A 16257-nucleotide genomic window follows, 5' to 3' on the forward strand; every position below is an offset into this window, starting at 1 on the left:
CAGAGTCTAATAGATTTTTGTCATATTCGGGTTTGACATCAGTCTCCATTTCATTGTCCATTCTTTGTAGGTGGGAAGGGGGAGGCAGGTAGGTAGATGTTGCAATAACCCCTGTACATGAAAACTTGCGCTTTCAAAGCATGAGACTGAGCTGTGCCTAAGCAGGGACATGAATATTGTCTCCGTCCTTATGGGCAGAGCTAATATCTGAGCTAAGGGGAAGTTGAGGAAGAGATCCGGGAGCGGGTTCCATGCAGGTAATGACTAGAGCAAGAGCCTGCGATGCAATAAATGGTCGTCCTTGTGTGGCTGCTACTATCTTTGATGGAGCTGATTTATGTGGTCTATAGGATGCTATAGTATACTACCCTGTTTCCCTGAAAATAGGACAGTGTGTTATATTTTTGCTCCAAAAGTAGCAGCCTGGGCTTTCATACAGATCAATTTGAACACCTATAAACTGGCTTTCACAGTGCAGACTGCTGCTATAACTTGTATAGAAGCTCCGCACAGCAGTGGCCAACATAGTATGCACAGAATATACTCTGATTTAAATGGTGACCTACCCTTCACATCAGCTCACTACAGCAGCCGCATCCTACAACTTGCGTACTAAGTAAGCCTATGTTCACACTGCATTTACGTCTCAATCCTGTCCCAGCTTGCTGGATCTGGACGGGACTTCTAGTCATTATTGCCAACTGCTGAAATGAAGACCAATGGGTCTCTTGGTTTAGCAGCTTTATGTTCATTGCAGGCATTCTGTGCTGAAGAACATAGCATTGTTGACCACATCCAGGGGTCCTTTCCTAATCCCATCTTTGGGATTTCAGATAGAATCCAGGTCAGGACTCTTGAAATGGACTTAGAAACTGAGCAAAGCCTAAAAATATATGTAAATTGCTCTTTATTGCAATCTAAACTTAAAAAGTGCCGTATCCCTCTGTCTTGCCACCCCCAGCTTGGCTGTATGTGGTTGCAGGGTGTACAAAATCAGCCAAGTAGAGCTGTTTTACACTGTTTCCGTCACTCCTACAGACATGACCTGAGTGACGTCATACATTTATTTTGATAAGGCTGTGATTTCGCAGCCTTATATTCAGTGTATGATGTAAAATAGGTTTACAACTGCCTGCTTGTGAAGGAAGCATTGTTAGAAGTTATAGTGTTTCCTTGCATAAATGGTGTATTATTGCAAATTGCATAATCCTTGGCTAAAAAAAAATACTTTCAAAAATGTTGGTGGCAGTATTTTTGCTCTTGTGGAGGATCTGTAGTGTGACCTCTGGGGGGGAGTGCATGTTCCAGGCCAGGGCATTAACAGTAGCATGCCTGTATAGGTGACCTAGAGCAACAGGTTTAGTGTCCTGTCCATTTCTAGCATTCCATGAAGAACTAAAGTTCATAAGAGATTTGCACAAACACTTATTTTCTTTTTAACTGCATGAATTTTTCATCAATTTTGTAGTATTGGATGCCGCCGCCGCCTTTTGAATTTTCAATTCGATGTAAGAAAGACGTCCAGGGTCCACTTCATGTTTTTTTTTTTTTTGTATGCATCTGTCGTTTATCTTATGTGAGACGGTTGCAATAATCTGGTAGATGGATCCGTTAAGTATTTCCATCTAATTGCTATGAGGGCTGTATATGTAACCGTACCCACCACCTATGCATACCGACACAATGGTTTCCTTGAATGTGTAAATGCTATATTGCGAGGTAGCCTGAAGTGGTGATCGTGACTCCCAGTCATAGCGTGACCTCTTCAGTCCAGTGTTTTGCTAGTGCAGTAGACCATAGAGACGCTTAATTAATGTTTTTGTTAATTTACCTAGAATAATGAAGTCCAAAGAAACGGGGTTTGAAACAAAAAAAATGCTATCTAGAAATTAAAGGAAAAAACTACCAGATCATTGACATAATATAAAAAACAAGTGAGACAATGCTGTTCATATAGTCTACATTCTAATCGGCAGTATTTCAGCTGATCGCTGGTATCATGGGCCGGTTCAGGATTAAGATTTCTATTTCTTGATGCTGGAAGATGTCCCTATAATACTTGGCAACCAAATATTTTCAGACAGAAGCCCCTCTTCTCCCATGTAACTTTAATGTGTAAACTCTGAGAGCCACAATATATGATGGGTTTATGAGCTGGAGGAGATCAAGATGGATTCTAAATTAGAGATAATATATTTTCTTTGCAGTGGACACACGGGTAACCTAGTGCTCCAGCCCCTTTTGCTCTTACGATTGGGGGGGGGGGGGGTCTCAGAGGTCAAACAACCACTAATCCTAAGTGATGGCATATCCTAGTGACCTCACTTTAAAAGGATCCCCCTCCCTCATCTTATAATGGGAAACCAGCAGATGCAATAGTGCACACTTTAGTGGTTCTCTACTAGACTCAGTGGGACCACATGCACTGTATGTACGGGTACCTGAGCATGATGCTTCCTTCAAAGGGAATCTGCCACCATAATTTTTAAAAGTTTACTCCGAGCAGCAGTAGTCACGCTGATTATTGATAGTCACTTGGGAAAAACTTGCATTTTATCAGTAGTGGCCACACAGATGACTACAAGAAGTAGTCTTTGATATTACTAAGCTCCGGTTAGCCATGCACCCTCTACCCTCCATCATTGACAGTTGGCTCACCCTATTACTGTGCACATTGCTAGCCTGGAGCTCATGAATATACAGGACTAGTCCTCTGTGTGGCCACTACGAATATTCACACTTATTGCTAAATACTGCCCAGGTACATACAGCGAACACATTGCTGTAGTCAGCGTGGCTGTCACTACCTTGTACTGCTCTCGGGGAGGACGGCAAAAAGTTATAGTGATGGGTTCTCTTTTAAATACATACACTTTTGCAGGCTACCACTCACATTAGCAAACTATAGCTGGATTTATACAGCTATTGCGTTCAATGGGCGCTGTATATTGAGTGCATACACAGAAACCATCTCTGTATCACAGCCGCTGTATAGTATTACATTACTTAATGTAAAATAAACTTAGTTGCACGGTTACTACTTTTTGAAGATGCAAACCGCCGTCATACCCGCCAAGATGTGAAAACTGTCCATTTGCAGGACGTTGTTGCCTTTTATTCAGCATTAATGTTACCAAGCATTCCAATCAAACCTGCTATAATTGTACATTAAAAGCCTTTCGGTAACAGGGTACAACACCACTTGTGAGTTCTGCTTCTGCTTGTTTCCTAGTGTATTTCTGCATACATAGAAGTACATACAGCATAAGTCACTGTGCTCATGCAAATATATGGTGGAACTGAAAGATATGATGGAAAACTAGAGATGTTGACAGGTATACATAATCAGGAAGGAAGCTAAACACTAGAACAATCTGAGACTAGTTGGAAGATTAGAAGGAATGTCAGAAAATAACTTTTTACTGAAAGTGATGGCTGCTTGGAACAGTAGAGGTGGTTGGAAAACCCCCAATAAATGAAGCCCGTCTTGGATAAGCTCTTAGGATAGGTATAAGGGCTGCCTTCATGGACCATGTGCTCTTTTTTTCTGCTGACTATTTTCTATGTTTTGTTCTTTAAATAGAAAATAAAAACTTCGGCCAGTAGAGAATTTAAGTTTGTCTCTTGTGAAAAGCAGAGCCTGAAGTGACTGGTTCGGAACTAGGCTGGTCCCATCACTTCTGGCATTGTATGGTTTGATGTGGTCCTTTGGACAGATGCTGAATAACTTCTAAAGTAGAGTAATGGTGCCTGATTGATCATTGTCCCCTACAGTATTGATGACTTTTCCACAACATCCTGTATACAAGTGTAAGATGTCATACAATATTATCCTTTTAAACCATGTAATCTACAACGTAGACTTCTTGATAAACCAAGAATAGCCGGGTCCACTGTTTTTTGTTTTTTTTTTGTTTTGTGTTCAAAATATGAATTTAGCATGCTGGCTAGCATCTTCTATCTACCATATTAAGTTTCCATCAGGTTTGGTTTTTTTCTGGTGTTTTCTAGGTGAAACACAACGTGTGTTTTATTGGCTTATTCAAATCACAAATGCATTTTTTGACATTTTTCTAGAGGGGATTGGGGTGTAAGCTATAAACCCAAATGACAACAAAAGTGAGGGAAAAACCTGCCAATAGCAAACACTACTTTTACTACTGACACAGTCCCTCTCCCCAACCCCTCCAAAAAGCTAATCCGTTAAACCTAGAGCTGAGCGAGCGCCAAAATGCTCGGGTCCGCGTTATTCGAGTCGAGCTTTTCGTAAAATTCGAGAGCTCTATTCGAGTAACGAACTCCATTGACTTCAATGGGAGACTCAAGCATTTTTGTATGGGACCCGCCAGTTGCCGAGCTTTTTTTTTTTTTTCCTCTTCTATTCATGTTCTCTCTACCTCTCTCCCAAGCCAGCCACAAACTGCAGTTGACGTGCGCAGCTTCACATCGGGGAGGGGCCAAAACTGGGGCGGAGTCAAACACAGCGTGATGATCACTTGAGTAGCGAGCACCATCGAGTATGCTAATACTCGAACGAGCAAGTTCGGCAGAGTACGTTCGCTGAAGTCTAGCTAAAACACAAAAACATATTTCCTTTCCACTGTGGAATCCTGCAGAGTTTGACAAGATTTGTTGCAGTCCAAGCCATGTGGATGACATTTAACTGCTGGGAAAGTCAGCAAATATACTCCCCCGCGTTCTGCAATAGAAACTAATTTGGGGTATCTTTGCCTTGTTCATAGTGAGAGGTCAGGAAAGCTAGCCATAGACTAGCCCTAACTTTTGTCTGCAGCAGCCAGATCCCACTAAATACTGGCCAGTAACATCTGCGTTATTTCATGTTAATAAAAGAATTTCTTAAAACTTGAATCTGTCCTGTAGTATTTTGTGACTACAGTTATTTCTAATATGCAGTTTGTTACCTGCGCACAGCCCATGAGGTTAAGCCTTAAACCCCCATTATGCTTCTCATACGGGAACAAAGGTGCCAGCATGTATGACATGCAGCTCCCTGGACTTCCCCACATCCTCCCCTGGTTTATGGGGCTCAAAGGGGATGACTGGTTCCTTTTAAAGCTTATTTCATTTTGTGCTTATGGTTTTACTCCCAATTGTAGCGAGGGCCATAGAGTAGAAAGGATGGAGGTGAATACTTGCACACAATTGCTATAGTGGAAGCATGGTTGGTGGTGATCTTGCTAGGAAAGTGCAGTCTGCCACAATATTCTATGCAGGGGAAAAAATGTTTTCACATACCAAAAAGACATGACTGGCTTCTGTTGCACAAATGGAGCCCTATCCCTACATTTAGTGTACAGTGGGAGCTTTTCATGCTACAGGTAGGGCTCAGATGTTGTCTAAGGTCTGCTGCACACTGGCAGGTCAGACTCCACATGCGGGATTCCTGTAGCGGAGTTCAGGCCTGCTTACGAGTTCAGTCATCTTCTGTGCAGCCAATGTGCCAGGCGCCATATGCGCAGTACAAGGGATGCTGTACCTTCGCTATGATGACGACGTGGCCACCTGTGCTGCGAACGGGCTGGCCAGCAAATGTGCAGTTGAGATGACGCAGCTCCTATGGCCATTCCTCATTCACACAGTGTACTGTCACCACATATTACACACACACATTGGCACTCGGGACCACAACTGATCAGCTAAGCGGATCATGCCGTCAGTGATGCAAATACACATAGGGCAGAGCGGAAGCCTCCACGTCAACCTCTGTGTAGTGGCTGGCACTTGTAACTGCGGGCAAAGCCTGATGGATTTCAATGAGAGCTGTGCCTCATGCAGTTACAAGCACCGGCCACTACTCAGAAGTCGGTGCAGAGACTTCTGCATGGACCTCTGTATTTGTGGCACTGGTAGCATCCTCCCGCTCAGCTGATCGGTCAGGGTCCTAAGCGATGGCCCCAAGCTGATCAACTATTGATAACCTATCCTGAGGGTAGGTCATCAGTAGCATTCTTCCTGGAAAACCCCTTTAATTCTATCTGTCCATTAATTTTGCCCTTTGCTACATATCTACACCTGAAGCATTTCTACACTAAAATCCATGACGAAATTTCACCATTCCCCCAGTCGTCTCCACGACAGCACCAATTGAGATTGCCTCCTCCTGATAGGACAGGAACATAGAGAGGTTAAAAGCTCCCCCCCTTCCCCACTTTCCTCAGTGTCTTCCTGTCCTGCCAGGAGGCAGGATCTCTGAGAGGAGCTGGTGAAGAAGCCAGCCGGAAGCCTACTCACGGGCGGATCGGAGGGCAGTGGGTCAGCCTGTCCTCCCTTCCCAGCCAGACGACTCCCGGGACGCCACATGGGGTGGTAACCCCCGGGCCAGGTTCCTCCCGCGGCGGCCCATGGGGGGTACAAAGCGGGAGCCTCAGTCCCCCTCGTCCTCCCTGCACGTGATCGCGTCTGCATCAGGAGCGGAGGGGGCGGGGCTTAGCGCAGGAGCGTGAAAATTTAAAGAAAAAAGGAACCTGAGAGAAGCCAGAACAAACCAGCACTACAGGTCGCAGGGTGTCTGCAGCACCGGTATAGTAATGAGTGCTCCAGCCCCAGAGACAGCTGAAACCTCAGCCTCAGCGGCCGTAAGTAGCCAGTGCGGCAAAAAATACAAAATGCAAAATCCAATGTATTGTATATGGAAAAATTGCATATTTACCCGCAAAAAATACAATGCAAACATCCAGTGTATTGTGTATGGAAAAATTGCATATTTACACGCAAAAATGCTTTATTTGTCAGGGGGTTAAAAAAAGACATCCCCCCCCCAGAACAAAACTCAGAAAATGCGTGGAATGCGGGATAAAACTGCCAGCTACATACCAGAGGCCTCTATGCAAGGCGTGCGTAGCTAGGCTAGTTAAAGAGGAATCGGGAGGACGTTAGGAAGCTGGTGAAAGAAGAGGTTAGATCAGCCCTAACGTCACACCTGGCGCCACCAGCGAAGCGCCATAAAAGGGCGTATGCTCCTGACGAGCCTTCCGACTCCGAGAGGTCTATCGGGTCGGAGCAAGAGGAACAGGCGGCGAGGAGTCCTCAGATTAGGAGGACTACAAAAAATACTTATTCCATCAGGACGATTTAAGGGAATTAAGTCAGTCAGGGCGTACCCTATAAGATGAGATATTGGGGGGGACTAGGGGAGAGGCGCAAGCATACCTTCCCTGTCCACAAGAATATCACCAAAATAATCCAGAAAGAGTGGAGGAAATCAGACGCAAGCTCCTTCTCCACTAGAGGGGTAAAAAGAAGGTACCCATTCGAGGAGGAAGTTTGCGCAAACTGGGAGGAGGTACCTAAGGTAGACGTCCTAGTGGCCAAAGTAGCCAGGAAAACGACCCTGCCCTTTGAGGACGCCGCACAGTTAAAAGATCCCATGGATCGCAAAGCTGAGGGCCTTCTTAAGAAATCAGAGCCACTGGTGTGGCGCGAACCCTGGGGGTATGGCTAGAACAGCTACAGCTACACCTAACCAATAAGATGCCGAGGGAACAGATCCTAAATTCCCTTCCGATCCTGCGTATGGCAACAAATTTCCTAAACGGACGCCGTGGCCGAAACTGTCAAACTCTCAGCTACAGCCCGGTCTAACTCAGCCAGAAGAGAGTTATGGCTGAAATCGTGGTCAGGCGACCTAGCCTCAAAAAATAAGCTATGCGCCCTCCCGTTCTACGGCCAGTTTTGTTCGGACCGGACCTTGACAAGATTCTAGAGAAGGCGGCCGACAAAAAGAAGGGATTCCCGGAAGAAAAGCCACAGAGAGGGAAGACCTTCTTCCGGGCCCCGAGGCAAGGGCAAGACAGGCCGCTGGAGTTACCCCAGGGGGGCAGAGGAAGGAACATCCTCTTTAACCCCCACCAGGGGGAGCCAAAGCAGAGACCCTGACGCCATCCCCGTAGGGGCAAGGCTGGGGGGCTTTGTGGATCAAGGGGCCGCGATTTCTGAAGGCCCATGAATCCCAAAGATCTTACAGCAGGGATACCGGATAGAACTGGTGTCCCTCCCCAGAAGAAAATTCATTATCACGGGAGGCCCCAAACAACAGTTACACCTACTAAGGCAAAGCGTTGGGGACCTGCAACAACTAAATGCAATATCCCCCGTACCGCAAAACGAGGAAACCCAGGGCCATTATTCCAGGCTCTTCCTAGTAAGGAAACCCTGCGGGAAACAGCGGATGATAGTGAACCTTAAACCTCTGAACACCCGCATCAGATACAAAAAATTCAAGATGGAGTCCATCTCCTCAACGATAAAGTTGATTCCCAAAGGAGCCTACATGGCATCCACCGATTTAAAGGATGCTTATTTCCACGTACCGATCCACAAGGGGTCCCGGAAATACCTAAGGTTCGCAGTGGATATGGGCAAAGGAATAGAGCACCACCAATTCAGATGCCTGCCCTTCGGGATCTCCTCAGCACCCAGAATCTTCACCAAAATTATGGCAGAGGTAGCCGCCTACCTGAGGAAGAGTCGGTCCTAATAATACCCTACCTGGACGATATTTTAATAATAGCAGAGTCCAGAGAACTCCTAACGGAACACCTGAGGATAGTGCTAGAACTTCTCCAATCCTTAGGATGGATCATAAACTGGGAAAAATCCAGCCTAGATCCCGACAAACAGAAAACGTTTCTGGGTATAACGCTCGACTCAGAATCGCAATGCTCCAGCCTACCCGAGGAGAAAATACAAAAAATCCGACGGCTAGTCAAAACCTTTTTACGGAGACGATTATGCACAGTTTGGGAAGCCATGTCTCTCCTGGGAAGCTTGACGTCGTGCATCCCAGGAGTGGCATGGGCCCAGGCTCACACCAGAGCCCTGCAAGCCTCAGTCCTATCCACGTGGGACAAAAGACAGTCCTCCCTAGGGACAAGAATGTACATCCCAAGCATGGTGAAAACATCCCCGCATTGGTGGACATCCCCAGAGAATCTGCGGAGAGGGGTTCATTGGCTACAAAACCCAGCCACTCACATCACAACGGGTGCAAGCGCCTGGGGATGGGGAGCGCATGTGGGGAACCAGTTCTTTCAGGGCCCATGGCCTCAAAGGACAAAAGAACAGTCCTCAAATTACAGGGAACTACAGGCCGTATGGCAGGTCCTACAGCAGTTAGGGAACTCGCTACGGGACCAGCATATAAAGATATTGTCAGACAATATCACCACGGTCGCCCATATACGACACCAAGGGGGCACAAGATCTCCCGCTCTGCAAAACATCGCACAGAAAATTTTCCACTGGGCAGAGGGCCGGATCCTCTCGATCACGGCAACCCATTTGAAGGGGATGCTAAACCAAAAAGCGGGCTTTCTCAGCAGGAGGCAAATAGACCCAGGAGAACGGTCTCTCTCCCTGAAAGCATTCAGAATCCTGATCAACCAGTGGGGGACCCCACAATTGCACCTGTTCGCAACCAGAGAAAATGCCAAAGTAAGCAATTTCTTCTCCCTCCGGCCAGGAGATCGTCCGACAGCAGTAGACGCCCTAGGCCAAGACTGGGGAGAGGGGCTGGAGTACGCTTTTCCTCCTATACCATTGATCCCCAGAGTCTTACAACATTTCAGAACCCAGGTATGCACACTAATCCTGGTGACCCCCTTCTGGCCCAAAAGAAGCTGGTTCGGTCTCGTAGCAACATTGAGCGTCCAGGACCCAGTCATCTTCCCTACCTGGACAGATCTTCTATCGCAGTGGCCACTGAGCCATCCGAGCCTAGACAAGCTCCACTTAACAGCATGGCTCTTGAGGAATCCTCACTAAAAGAGAAGGGATTCTCAGAGAGAGTAGTAGAAACGTTAATGTCCAGCAGAAAAAAGACTACCCACCTTATCTACCAGAAAGTTTGGAGAAAGGTTTTCCTCATGGAGACAGGGAAGGGATCGCGGGGATTCTATCCCGGACATCCCTCTAATCTTAGAGTTCTTGCAGGAGGGCCTAGAGACGGGCCTCTCTCAAAGCACCCTGAAGGTCCAGGTCGCAGCCCTTAGCACCATATGTGACACAAAGTTCGCAGACAACAGATGGGTCAACAGGTTCCTAGCAGCAGCAACTAGATTGCGACCTAGGCCCATAAATCTTTTTCCAGCCTGGAACCTTAATTGGGCCCTAAGGGCCATGATAGCGGTACCATTCGAGCCGATCGAAGCACTACCCATAAAAATGCTTACTATCAAGACCATTTTCTTAGTAGCCATCACCTCCGCAAGACGGGTTAGCGAGCTGCAGGCCTTGTCCATTCGCCACCTGTTCCTGAAAACCTCGGACACCAAATTAGTATTTAAAACGGACCCTGCCTTCATGCCAAAAGTAGTGTCACATTGTCATAGGTCCCAAGACATAATAATCCCCTCATTTTTTTTTTAGTAAACCTAAAAACGAGGTAGAAAAAAACCCTAAGCTGCCTGGACGTTAGGAGAGCAGTCCTAGGCTAGAGGCGACAAGCCACTGGAGGCGGGACGACAACTTGTTCATCCAGTTCAGTGGCCCAAATAAAGGGAGCAAAGCAGCAGAAAGCTCCATAGCCAGGTGGATCCGCCTGGCCATCATAGAGTCTTATAAAGCCCTCGGGAAGGAAATCCCTTTAGCTCTTAAAGCCCATTCTACAAGGGCAGTAGCATCCTCATGGGCCGAACATAGCTCAGCTTCGGTCGAGCAGATATGCAAAGCCGCAGTCTGGAAGAAACCCCACACGTTTGTTAAACACTATAGGGTAAAAGTGCAGCAGGACGAGGACATGGCCTTCGGCCGCGAAGTCCTCTCGGCAGCAATCCCACCCTAGGGAAACTTTAGTTGGTACGTCTCAATTGGTGCTGTCGTGGAGACGACTGGGGGAAAAAATGGATTATACCTACCTGATAATCAGGTTTCCAGGAGTCTCCACGACAGCACCCGTACCTTCCCCCCCTAAATGGATAGAAAAGAAACTATGTAATATAAAAAAACATACAGTATATATAATATAACTTTATTTTAAAAAACAAAAAAGCAAAAAAATCCCGGTTAAGGGAAAAAATTTAAGTTGAGCTCCTACCCCGGCAATTCGTTAGAATCCACTGAGGAAAGTGGGGAAGGGGGGGAGCTTTTAACCTCTCAGTATGTTCCTGTCCTATCAGGAGGAGGCAATCTCAATTGGTGTTGTCGTGGAGACTACTGGAAACCTGATTATCAGGTAGGTATAATCCATTTTTTTATGTTACTGTAGGCTAGATGCACTCTGGGAATGTAGACAGGCTTCATCTAAAACCAGCCACAGCCGTATTGGCTCCATTGTATGCCATATGTATATGAATACCTCTAGGAAAAATACTGCTATACAGGGCAGCACGCCACACCCCTCTACTAATTACAAAGAAATGAAAAATCATACAGCAGTAATACCAGATTTACACAGCTGTACATGAGCCTTTATAAAAGAAAAGCAGGCTTTTTTTTTTTTTTTTAACACCCCTGCTTCATGCCTGTTAAGTTCACACACCAGCCAAAAATCAGATTCGTTTCAGAGTCCCGTTTGCATGCTCTCCCATAGACTTGTGTAAGGCAGGGCTCACACGGGTGGGCACTAATTCCAGAGGATCCATGGCAAAATGTGGGCATTAAAAAGCATGTACTTTTGCTTTTCCATTCACACTCATGGATATGAACTGCGATTCTGCAAGTGGAAGAAAAATCACAGCATACTTTATTTTGCTACAGGCAGCCTTCATTGAAGTCAGCTAATATTACGTATGGGCTGCAGGTAGCTGCAACAGCTTAGGAAATAAGCATTGAAAGAAAAAACAAAAACTGCACGTCAGACAGCGTCATGCGCAATACAGAAACCGCAATAATCAGGAAGTGGGCATGAAAGATACAGCACCCAGCTTAATGTCACCCACCGTAGCAGCATTGTAAGTACGTTTATGGCACTTTAGTAGGTGAAAGGTTCCCTTTTTTCCCTGCCATTTGTTTTTTCCTACCTAGTTTAAAAAAAAATAAAAAAAATCCTAACTTATTTAACCATCAACATAAATGTCTCAGGCTTGTTTTTGCAGGATGAGTTATATTTTATAATTGTACTATATAATGTACAGAAAAACTCTTACAAAATTCTAAGTGGAGTGAAATGGGAAAAAAAAGAAATTCTGCCCTCTATGGGTGCGTCTTGTTTCTACAGCGTACACACTGCAAGAAGTGTGACATAACTATTCCATGGGTGAGTGCAGTAACTACCATACCAAATTTCTAGGCCTTTTTGCTATACTACTTTAATTTCTTTCCAAAGATCTTTTCTTTATCATTTTCTGCTTCCATCTTATGACAGCCATAACTTTAGTTTCTTAGTCAACATAGTTGTGTGAGGAGTCAATTTTTGCGGGACATCCGGTAGTTTGTTAGTACAATTTGGAGTGCACACGACTTTGATGATCGCTTTTTTATTACATTTTTTTTCTTAGAGAGAGTGACAAAAGCACAAGCCAGGAGATTTTTTTTCTTTTTTCAATGACATTCACTGTGCGGGGTAAATGTGTTACGTTGATAGATCGGACTTTTGACAGCGATACCAAATTATAGCTTTAAGATTTTTATTATAATAAATGGCAAAAGTTTTTTTTTTAAGCTTTAGTTTAATATAAAAAAACGAAACCAATTTTGAGACAAGACTATACGATGCTTTGATCGCACCTGCAGTATTATGTAATGCCATAGCATTACATGATACTGTGATCTGATAGGGGACCAGTGCAGAACCCTCAGAACATCAGTGGGGGCATTTAACCCCTTCGCGCTCCAGGGCGTAAGTACTTCCCGCAACAGTTTGTAAACTTGTGATCTCGCACTATCCCACAGCAAGAGCCGGCTGCCATCATAGCCAGCTTCCCGCTGCAACAGCGGGGGTGCATCGGAGATGCGACCCCCCCCCCCGCGCGCCCCCCGCTGTTAACCCCTTCCCTGCCACGATCTATGTAGATCGTGGCATAGGAAGGGTTCACTGAGGGAGCGCACTCCCTCTGAAGTTGCCGGGCTCTCGCGATATAATCAGAGAGCCCGGCCTGTTGCCAAGGCAACAGGACGCCAGACACTGGCGTCCTGTAGTGCCATAGCCTGTGATTGCTGTATAAGCAATATGGCATGGCATGGCAGGGCAGTAGCCCTGCCATGCCTTATCACAGTGATCATCAGTGCTGTGCTGCAAGTCCCTCAGAGGGTCTCAAATTGTGTAAAAAAAAAAAAAGTAAAAACTTGCGCTCTCATATTACAGTAAAAAAAATTAAAACCCCACTTATTTGGTATTGTCACATCTGTAACGACATGTACCATAAGTTGCACATGTTTTTGACTGCATGGGGAAAACGTTAACGCTAAAAAACTGAGGCAAAATCCTAATTTTTAGCATTTTGCCTCCCTAAAAATGCAATAAGAGTGATCAAGAAAGCTGTATGTACCCCAAAATGGTACCAATAAAAACTACACCTCGTCTCGCAAAAAATAAGCCCTCAGAGCTCCGTACATTAAAAAAAAAATGTTACAGGACTTTCAATGCAGCGATTTAGAAAAAAAAATTCCAAAAAGTTATTGCAGAAAAGTGGAAAAACCTAAAAAAAAGTAAGAATTTTGGTATCGTTGTAAACGTACCGATCCACAGAAAAAAATGGATTGTGTCATTTATGCTGCATGATTAACGCTGTTTAAAAAAAAAAAAAAAAAAAATCTATGGCAGAATTGATGCGTTTTCTCTCCCTATCAAAAAAATAAATATAAAAGTTTTAAAATAGTCAATGTACCCAAAAGTGGCACCGATAAAAACGACAGTTCGCCACGCAAAAAATAAGCCCTTATATGGCCGCAGCAACGGAAAAATAAAAAGAAAAGTTATGACTTTTGAAAAATGAAGAAAATCTGCCAAAAATTGTTGTCCTTAAGCCCAAAATAGGCCATGTCCTTAAGGGGTTAATGAGCCAGCACCCGCACTGTATGGAGTGATTGATCCTGCAATCCCCCCTCTACGTATACCCTGTACATGCAGGGCGTAAATGTACACTTTGTAGTAAGGGGTTTAACATCTCTATTATTGCCATACACCCCTTGCAAATGTAAACAGTTTACCATTATGTAACAAGGCTCTACATTAAACGTATGCAATGGCTTTATACAGAAAGCAAGCTGCTTAGCTGTTTGTCAGGTTTTTCAGTATCTTCGTATATCCATAGAACTGCTGGTAGTTGGTGAGGCTCCATGAAGTTGCTGCTCTATTACAATAACTTGCCCTCATCAGATGCCAAGCTTCATGTACTTGCTTCAGGCCAGGGAGAATTGGCAAGATATTGGTTGGCAGGAGAACTACTGCAGTCAGACCAGTGGCATTAGATACCAGAGTAGAAGCCTACCAGGAAATAAGGTACAACCATGTACAAAAAGGAAAACAAGTTCCAAGCTGAACAGAAAGGAGTAAGGTTTTCTACCGAACTGCAATAAATGGGGAATTGATAGCTTCACGCCATCAGTATTGCAAATTGGGACCACCATTTTATATTAAAATGGTCACTGACTATTCAAAGCTTGTACTTCTGATAGCCAGTGCGATAACCTGAACGTGCATATCACTTTAATTTTCCTAAAAGGTTTTGGAGTTGAAGTGCTGCCAGCAGGAATCTCCCTTCCAATTTGCTGTCCACTGCCTGTTAGTGAAATCTGTCTCAAGTAACAATGTGGCCATGGGTGTGGTCTTGTGTTATCCATAGAAGTCTATGGAAAGCAGAGGCAATAGCTGTTGCAGTGGTGGACAGAATCAAACATGGCTGCAGCCAATAGCGATTTACAGCTATGCTGCTCAGTACTGCTCTAGTGTTCTATACTTATGTTATGTGTGTGGTAAAAAGGAGTTAGGCCTCATGTCCACTAGAAAAATAGAATCCTCAAATCTGCGTATTTTTCCCCAGGCGAGATCCACAGTCAAATTTGCCCATAGATTTTCATTGGCCATCCGTGGTGAAATTAAATTGAATTTAACACCTGCGAATGTGATTTAAGTCAATTTGCAGATTTCATGCATGGAAAAAACCCAGCGTGCTTTGTTTTATTGCAGATCACACTCCATCCAACTCATTGCTTATGATCTCCTGCAAGCAATAAAAACAAAAAACACCTAATTAAATGGTGACCCATAGTGCATCCGCTGTGGAAATTTGCAGCAGAAATCCGCACGGATAATATTTTTCTAGTGGACATGAGGCCTTAGGAAGCACAATTTACAGTTCCTATTGCAGTGTATGGGAACCATTATATGGGTTAGTCTCCACCTGCTAGCTCAGGCACAACAAAAAGTAGCGATTGAGCCTAGAGGGGAAAACTGGACTTGTATCTTGCATTTTCATCAAAAGGGTTACTCTTTGCATATAAGGGAGATGAAATACTACCTCTGCAGTGCCACCTATTGGAAGGCAGCATTCCTTCAAGCCAAAGTTAGCCTCTTTATGCAAGCCTTGTAACAATGACTGGGAATTAACCCTTTCCAATCCACTGACCTCTGAAGACACAATTTAAGGCTGTACAGCTCCGATGTTAGAAGACATCCGTCAGGGTTCTCTTACTGTATATTGCCAGCCTCTCTGCTGTCGGAGCCTATCCAATGCGTTACCTCATGCAGTACTGGCTTTAGCCAGCATATCGTGTCGTTGTATTACGGCAAAAAGTCAGTCCCCTAGGAAAACCAGGGTACAAATTGGATTGGAAAGGGTTAAAAGCAAAGCCAGACTCCATGCCCAGAAAGCAGTTTCAGGATATTTGCCCTTCATTTTCTACTGTTTAAGGGCAAATACCCTGAAACAGCTGTCTGTGTATGGCTTTCAATTCCCATACACAGGCTTGTATAAAAAGAGTCTAGCTTTGGCTCGAAGAAATGTTGCCTTCCAATAGGTGGCACTGTGGGGGTATTATTCCATCTCCCTTATTTGGATATTACCCAGAGGAGCATGAATGGCCTTTTGAGTCTCCTCATGCACCGTCTAGGTCAGTGATGGCGAACCTTTTAGAGACAGAGTGCCCGAACTGCAACCCCAAACCCATTTAGCTCAAAGTGTCAACACGTCAGAGGGTGGTGCTTATCACGATGTACGATTTTTTTTACCTCCGCTGTTCTTAAAAGGACAAGGCTGTTTCAAACTACACCAGGTGCAGATTTTGGCTTCTTTTGGATATGGAAATGCTGTGGAATTTGCCACGGAAATTTCCCCTCAGGACATTCTGCAGCATTTCTGC

The sequence above is a fragment of the Eleutherodactylus coqui genome, chromosome 1 (genome assembly GCF_035609145.1).
Source record: "Eleutherodactylus coqui strain aEleCoq1 chromosome 1, aEleCoq1.hap1, whole genome shotgun sequence".
In the NCBI taxonomy this organism is placed as follows: domain Eukaryota; kingdom Metazoa; phylum Chordata; class Amphibia; order Anura; family Eleutherodactylidae; genus Eleutherodactylus; species Eleutherodactylus coqui.